The 7,126-nt window shown below is 40.6% G+C and overlaps 1 protein-coding gene across 1 annotated transcript in view; it reads right to left on the bottom strand.

Annotated features, from left to right (window-relative positions):
* The window catches only part of pde2a (phosphodiesterase 2A), a 101,648-nt gene that overhangs the window by 93,486 nt on the left and 1,036 nt on the right, over positions 1-7,126 (bottom strand). The gene's annotated exons all lie outside the window — the stretch shown is intronic.

Below are 7,126 nucleotides of genomic sequence, written 5' to 3'. Positions count from 1 at the left end.
TCCATCTATCTATCTATCCATCTATCTATCTATCCATCTATCTATCTATCCATCTATCTATCTATCTATCTGTCTATCTATCTATCCATTTATCAGTTTGTCTATCTAGATGTGTATCGATCTCTCCCTCTATCCCTCTTTATTCCCTCACATCGCCTTGCTCCCATTATCCTTAGCTAACTTGGACTCTGTGGTTCTACGGTTAGATGAACACATAACCATCTCGTCCTTTTGCAAAGGCAGCGTAGGCGGACACCCACCTCAGTTTAAGATAGATCTCGTTGGCAAAATGTTGGCTTCAACCACTGTGAAAAAAAAGCTGCTGGATTCAAAAAACAAAAATGCTTTATCTCTGTAGAAAAGACTTGTGTATTTGTTTCTTATTTATTGTTTGGTCATTTCTGATTTAATCTTACGCTGTACAATATGTAACCGACAAATCTGCTGCGGTTGGTCCAGTAAAATAAGCCCACTGGTACAGGGTCAGTTGGAGACAACCAATCATACCTTAAAAAAACAGTTTTGTTAAATCAGTTGAGAACAATCACATTATATTAGTTTGTTTTTCTTCCTCTCTAAGCCCACACATACTTGGTGCTTGCATAATACTTCAGACAAAAAGTGGCAAAACTCTGCCTACTTGAATTGAGTAATGATAATTTTTTCTCTTCTTTTTTTTTTAGTTCTGTTATAGTTTAGTGTATTTCAACCACCGGATGAATGCATTTATTTACTAAAAGATAAGAAAAATAAACACGAATGAATTGCTACTTGCTACTTGGCAAGTGAAAATGAAAGTACATATTCTTTTTTGTTTATATGCAGATGACAACATGTTGTGGATGGTCAATTAATTTCGAGTTTAACCGTGTTCTTTGCAGCCTTTTTTTTTTCTCTCCAACATTGATTTGTACATGGAGAAAACTGGAGTTACTAATAAAGGATGCAGATCTTGAGTATAGATATGATCACTTTGGTGGCGAACCACCACTGTTGACATTGCTTTCGTCAAGGTGTAAGTAATGTGCAACAAACCTGCAAAAGACGTTAAGTGACACCAACGCCAGGCACCCTCCCTTTTACTGTACACCTGCAGGTTGTGTGAGCTGCTGAGCTCCCTGACTTTTTTTTTCAATTAGCTCAACATAGTCACTTGACAGTGAATGTGTCATGATCATTAGCTGTCGGAGTAAAGGAATGAGAGGAGCCCGGGTGGTTTAACAATTCAGGCAGGCAGTTTAGACACCTAGTTACCTCGGGAAGGAGTTTCACACTGTATATGAACACACACACACATACACAAAGACAGCAGATCCACTCAATATCCTGCAGGGACACACTTGAAATAAAATTCAGCAATACTGAATAATATGGCCCATTTATCTTAGAAACAAATACTGGCTCTGACACACACACACACACACACACAAGTATGGTGCAACATCCATTGGTGTTGGCTGCATAGTCAAGGTGACCTTGTGTCGCTGGTCATTTATCAGAGAACTACTGATTCAAAGTGTCATAAGGAACATCGTTCTTTGCTGGTTGAAGTATTTATTCTCAGCCAACAACAACACACTTGTTGCACGGAAACACGTTTTTTCTGTACACCTTCATTAGCATATTCACTACAGGAGAGCAGAATACAAAAATATATTTCCCCAAAACGGTCTGGAACAGATTATTTGTAATAAGGAGAGATTAGTTCATAACAAAAGATATAATACTAATGTTGGGAGACATACGGTAAAGGACGCAGATTTTTCCCTGAAACCTAAAATTTTTGCACAGATACTAAATAGCAGAGGTGTGGACTCGAGTCGCATGACTCGGACTCGAGTCATCAATTTGATGACTTTCGACTCGACTTGACAAAATGTAAAGAGACTTGGAACTCGACTTGGACTTTAACATCATCATCACAATGACCCGTGACTTCACTTGGACTCGAGCCCTTTGACTCGACAAGACTTGATACTTTCTCCAAAACCCGAAGATTATAAAGTAAGTTATTGAGGAGCGCTCTGTATCTCTCATTGTATGTGCTGTTGGCACAACATCCAATCAAATTAGACCCACGTTGTTTTGACGCGATAATATCGAGCCAATCAAATTGCGGGCCAACCAATGAGAAAGAGCTGTCGAACAATGCGCGGGTTAGAGAAAATGATACAAAAGATCGTGTTGTTCGGATTTTAAAAACTACAATATGGTCAACAAAAAACGAGTGGCAGTGAGTGGAAGGACTCGAAAGGGATCGAAACAGAAACAGCAGGACTTGGGACTTGACTTGACACTTTCCAGTCTTGACCTGGATTCGACACGGACTTTGCCTATTTTGACTTGAGACTTGATTCGGACTTGAGTGCAAAGACTTGAGACTTGCTTGTGACTTGCAAAGCAATGACTTGGTCCCACCTCTGCTAAATAGTAATAAAATACTCAAATCTTTGTTGAATGATATTATCGGCCCGATATTAGCATAACTTGCGATATCTGTAAGAATCGGTATCGGTTTTTCTTCTGATGTTGAAAACCCGATAAAGCAATGCCTGGTTTTTTTACCAAATGATGTGTGCTCTAAAAATAGTTTATTGCCCCGGCGACAGACCAGTCAGATGCCTCAGTGCTCTGAAGAACTTTTATTGAAACACAACGGCAGTAACTTGTTCTAAACTCCTTCGGTGCTCTCAACCCAGCTTCTCAAAAACGCCTTTTTCCCTCCTCTAACACTTTCCGTACTTTCGGCATATCGGATATCAGCAAGAACGTATTATCGGACAACCCTAAATATGACTTAATCAATAATGTAATTTTGTGTACCATACGAGTCTTTCTTGTCCTGAGGATCTGCAGTCATTTAGATGCACTTCATGAGGACTTGTTTTGTTGTGGCTGAATCAGGTGGGTGGTATTTTAATGGCCGGTCTGTGCCCAACGTAACCATCAGAGAGGTCTCAAATGTGCCTCGTCAGAATTCAACGGAACATACACAAGCACTTTTCACAGTCAAAGCACCTATGTGCTTTGACTTGGATCCAAAGAGACTATTTGAAGACGTGACCATTAAAATAATCCTCATTTGTGATTAACGAGTAGGACTGGGAGCTTAATGTTACTTAAAAATGGTTCACATAAACCTTGTGTAAATAAACTGCAGCACAGGCCTAAGCCCCATAACTTAGACTAGCCAGTAAGTTCCAAAAGTGGGGGGCGTCCCCCCCTAGGGGGATGTGGATGTAATAAAACGTAACGCAGCATATTGTCCAATGCTGTAATGGTTTAACAGGAGACTGGCTAAAAACAATTTGGTTCTGTTTTTATACACCAAATTTTCTTTTTGAATGTGGACACAATTATTCTGCAGTTGCAAAGGCTGACCACTGTATGGCAGTGTTGGGTGATTCTCAGGCATCCACTGTAGAGGCTTATATGCAACACTGCCATCAAAAACCTATTCTTATCATAGAAAATGACATTTTAATAGCTGTCCACTGTAGTGACCGTCATGCACGAAAGGGATAATGTTGCAAAGGAGGTCAATATGTTTAATTGCCAATGGCAAATTGGCAATGCTAGCATAAAATGGACAGGCTTAAGGTTACAAAAAAAAATGCAATTTTGGGGTGGGGGGTTGTAAGATTTTTTTAACTGGACTAACCAATCACACCACTCTTACTCTCTTACTGTAGTGTTTTTTTACGCTAAAGGTTGACAATCTAAGTAGAAAAATTCTATAATTTCTAACATATTGTAGCTATTTATTTGGACTTTTTCGTTATTTAGTTACTTAAGTAACTAAGTAAGTAAAGTATTTAGTTACTTAAGTAACTAAATATCACCGGATTTTAAACGCTGGTGTTCTTTCTTCAGTGTGCGGACTTTAAAGTGGATTGCGAGGCGGTCATGTAGGACATAAGATACGTAAGTCCCTCAGTACAATCGCCTATGTAGAAACACTTTACTCTTGCCCTTTTGTCAGGATCGCACCTGCTCATGCTCATGCTCCTGAAGGGCCGGAGGGTCGTTTTATACAACACTTATCAGCAGGTGTGAAATGAGCTACAATCCATTTCCCTTGTAGTGTACTATACACGAGCACTACAGAGGTACAAGGATTCTTCATACGTCCATTTGGGATAATAAGGTTCAGTCTTAAGCATTGATTGCTTGCCTGCACTGACTCCCTGAGTGTCTCACTAAATGTGCTGAATATCAAGGTCTAGGCAGTTGACGCTACTTAATGCTCTATCTCAGAGCACAAAGCAAGCATTAGGGATAAAAGCAGAGGAGATAAGAAACAAACACGGAAGGCTTCACTCAGGCTGTTTTGAATGTCGGAGAACAGCGATCACATTTGTCGCACCTTTCTTGACTAAGATATTGTTCGGATTAAAGACAACAGGGTCGTTTTGCTAAATTATTCCCTAACGGTAAATGGGTTTTTTTTCTCTAGAATTTCAACAAGGCCAAAATCATTTTCAAAGTGTTGAGAGCTGCTGAACACTTATTACGTACGGTGCAATGGTGGAGTTTAATTTCAAGCTAAAAGGGAAACGGCACACGGGTTTGACAATTGACAAGGTCGTCTGTAGCTACAATAATTAGCCTCGTCGGGTTATCCAGACATCAGCTCTGTTCTGTACAAAGATAATACGGATATCAGCGTGTAAGTGTTTTACAGACTGCAGAAAGATTCCTGTACTGATGCACTATGGGAAATTGGCTGTGTATCAGTGATGAGGTCTGAAACTTCAAGCAAATGTTTACCAGGACTAGAAAGATTGTGACTTTATTGATTGAAAAAACAAGCCTCCAGTCACTAGGGGGCAGAAACCCATACAGTGGTTTGAACAGATAAGAAAATACACATTATCGGGTTTTCAAGAGTATTTAAATTTGGGGGTGCGTGAAAACGTTTCATGACAAAAAAATAATTGAGAACCACTGCTTCCTGGGATAGACTCAACCTGCCCGGGCTTTTACACTGCCATCGCCCTGTCACTCTTTGATTGGCTCAAGCCTGACTAATGGTGCTGGAGCAGCGGAAGATGAATGGAAGAATGAAAGAATGAGTTAATATGTCTATATAAGAAAATAGTGGGGGGAAAAAAACGCGTATGTCTATATAAGAAAATAGTGGGGGGGAAAAAAACGCGATTCAAATTCAAATGCAAACGCGTCTTTTATCAAAAATGGGGCTGAAAAGCACGGATTGAAAAGTGAGCAGGCAGCGGGTGATGTATTCTGCATGCGTCACATGATCATATCTCCTAATTAAAAAAAACAACAGTACCAGCGCATGCACAAAGGCAGACCCTCCTTCTTGGGCACTGAGAGAACACAACTGTTTGCTTTAACTCCCCTCTGATGCTGCTGCTGCTCTCTCCAGCGCCCTTTGTGCCCAAGCTGAAAATAACGAAACCGAGTGCAAACTTCAGTGGGTTATACTTAAACTATCCGAGTGCGGCACTTTTATGGCATTAAGGCAGGGGTGTCAAACTCATTTTCACCAGGGGGGGCACATCATCCTGTTGAAGGGCCGGTTTTAAACGGAACACTGTATAGATCATGGGGTCCCCAACTGCCGGTTCGCGGACCAGTACCAGTCCATAGGACCTTTGGTACCGAGCCCGCAGTGGGACACAGTGAAAAATTGAAAAGAAAATTCTAATTTACTTCATTCAAAAAAAAAAAACTTTCTTTATTTGACGGTAATATGGCAATATTTTAAAATAAAAGTCATTCAGACTTTGATACAAACCGAATAGAGTCTGGTTTAGATGTAGCTCCTCCATAACAGACGAATACATGTATCTGCAATTGATTATTATTTATTCAAGCTACAAATATTGTTCATTGCTGTGTTTAATTCCATAGGTTGATAAACTCTGCTGCATGGACTTTAATAAATACTTTTTAAGCTCCCGCGGGCCACACAAAATGGCTTGGCGGGCCGTATTTGGGCCCCGGGCCTTGAGTTTGACACGTATGCATTAAGGTCACTCTATCTGAGACACCGCTGTAAGGTCTGCGGACACATACACACACACACAGGCCTAGTACTGTACACTTACTTAATAGTGCAGACTCTGCTTTTTTTTCTAATAATTCAATCAGAATCCATGTTGGTTTTTTCATTGCCAGTAAAATCGCAGTTTTTTTTTTTACAAGGATACAGATACAGGATGCGGATAAAAGCAATAAAAGACGAGTGACGAGTGAACAAACGCACACCTGTCTCTCTGAGCTGCTGGTGATTTTGTCTTTCTTTTTTTCTTTTTTTCTTTGCTTTTTTTTAAGAGCAAACACTTGTTGACATCGCAGAAGCTGCGCTGAGATTAAACGACGCCTCAGTGAGCACTGCGACCGGAGCAGAGCACGCTCGGCAGTTATGAAGGAGAGGGAATTGCATTGACAAAAAGACGAAAAAAAAAATAAAAATTTACAATGCTGTCAAGCAATTCTACATTTGATTTTTTTTTGTTTTTGTTTTTCTGCATTGGCACAACCGGTATCGCTGGCAAATGGAGTCTCATATCGTACAGGCAATCCACCTGCTGCTTTTACTGCCTCACTGGCACAGACACACACACACAAACACACACAGAGAGAGACAGACAGAACAGCTCCGATGTGCAAACTGCAACAACATTCTGCCTAAAAGAGCGATTAAAAAAAAATATATCTCTGACGGTTACGACATAGTATTTATACCACCGGATCGAAAGAGCCTGCAGGCGGCGCTGTTGACGCCGTACCGGCTACGGCGGCGAGCCCACATAGAGCGTAGAGCGTTTCAGTCCTGTTGACATTTCAACACCGAGACTCACTGAACACAAGCCGAGGCTTTGAGGAATGCAGCAGGACGAGACTTTCTGCGAGCGCGCACCTGAGGAAATGACATGTGCTGAGTGACTCACAGAGAGAGAGAGAAGCACTAAAGGGAACATAAAGATAACTTGCTGTAAAAAAATATTTCTCTTGCTATAAAATTGATCTTAAAAAAAAATCTGCTGAGGTAATTGGATCTGAGCTGAAAACGTCCACACTGGGCAGCCAATCAAAAAGAATATAAGTTTTCTATTTGACTGCCAATATTGAATCCTCTCCGTAATCAAACAAC

Source organism: Cynoglossus semilaevis, chromosome 4 (genome assembly GCF_000523025.1).
Source record: "Cynoglossus semilaevis isolate Cse_v1.0 chromosome 4, Cse_v1.0, whole genome shotgun sequence".
Classification (NCBI taxonomy): domain Eukaryota; kingdom Metazoa; phylum Chordata; class Actinopteri; order Pleuronectiformes; family Cynoglossidae; genus Cynoglossus; species Cynoglossus semilaevis.
Note: the sequence above shows the minus strand (reverse complement) of the source record. Positions and strands in the feature narration are given on the sequence as shown.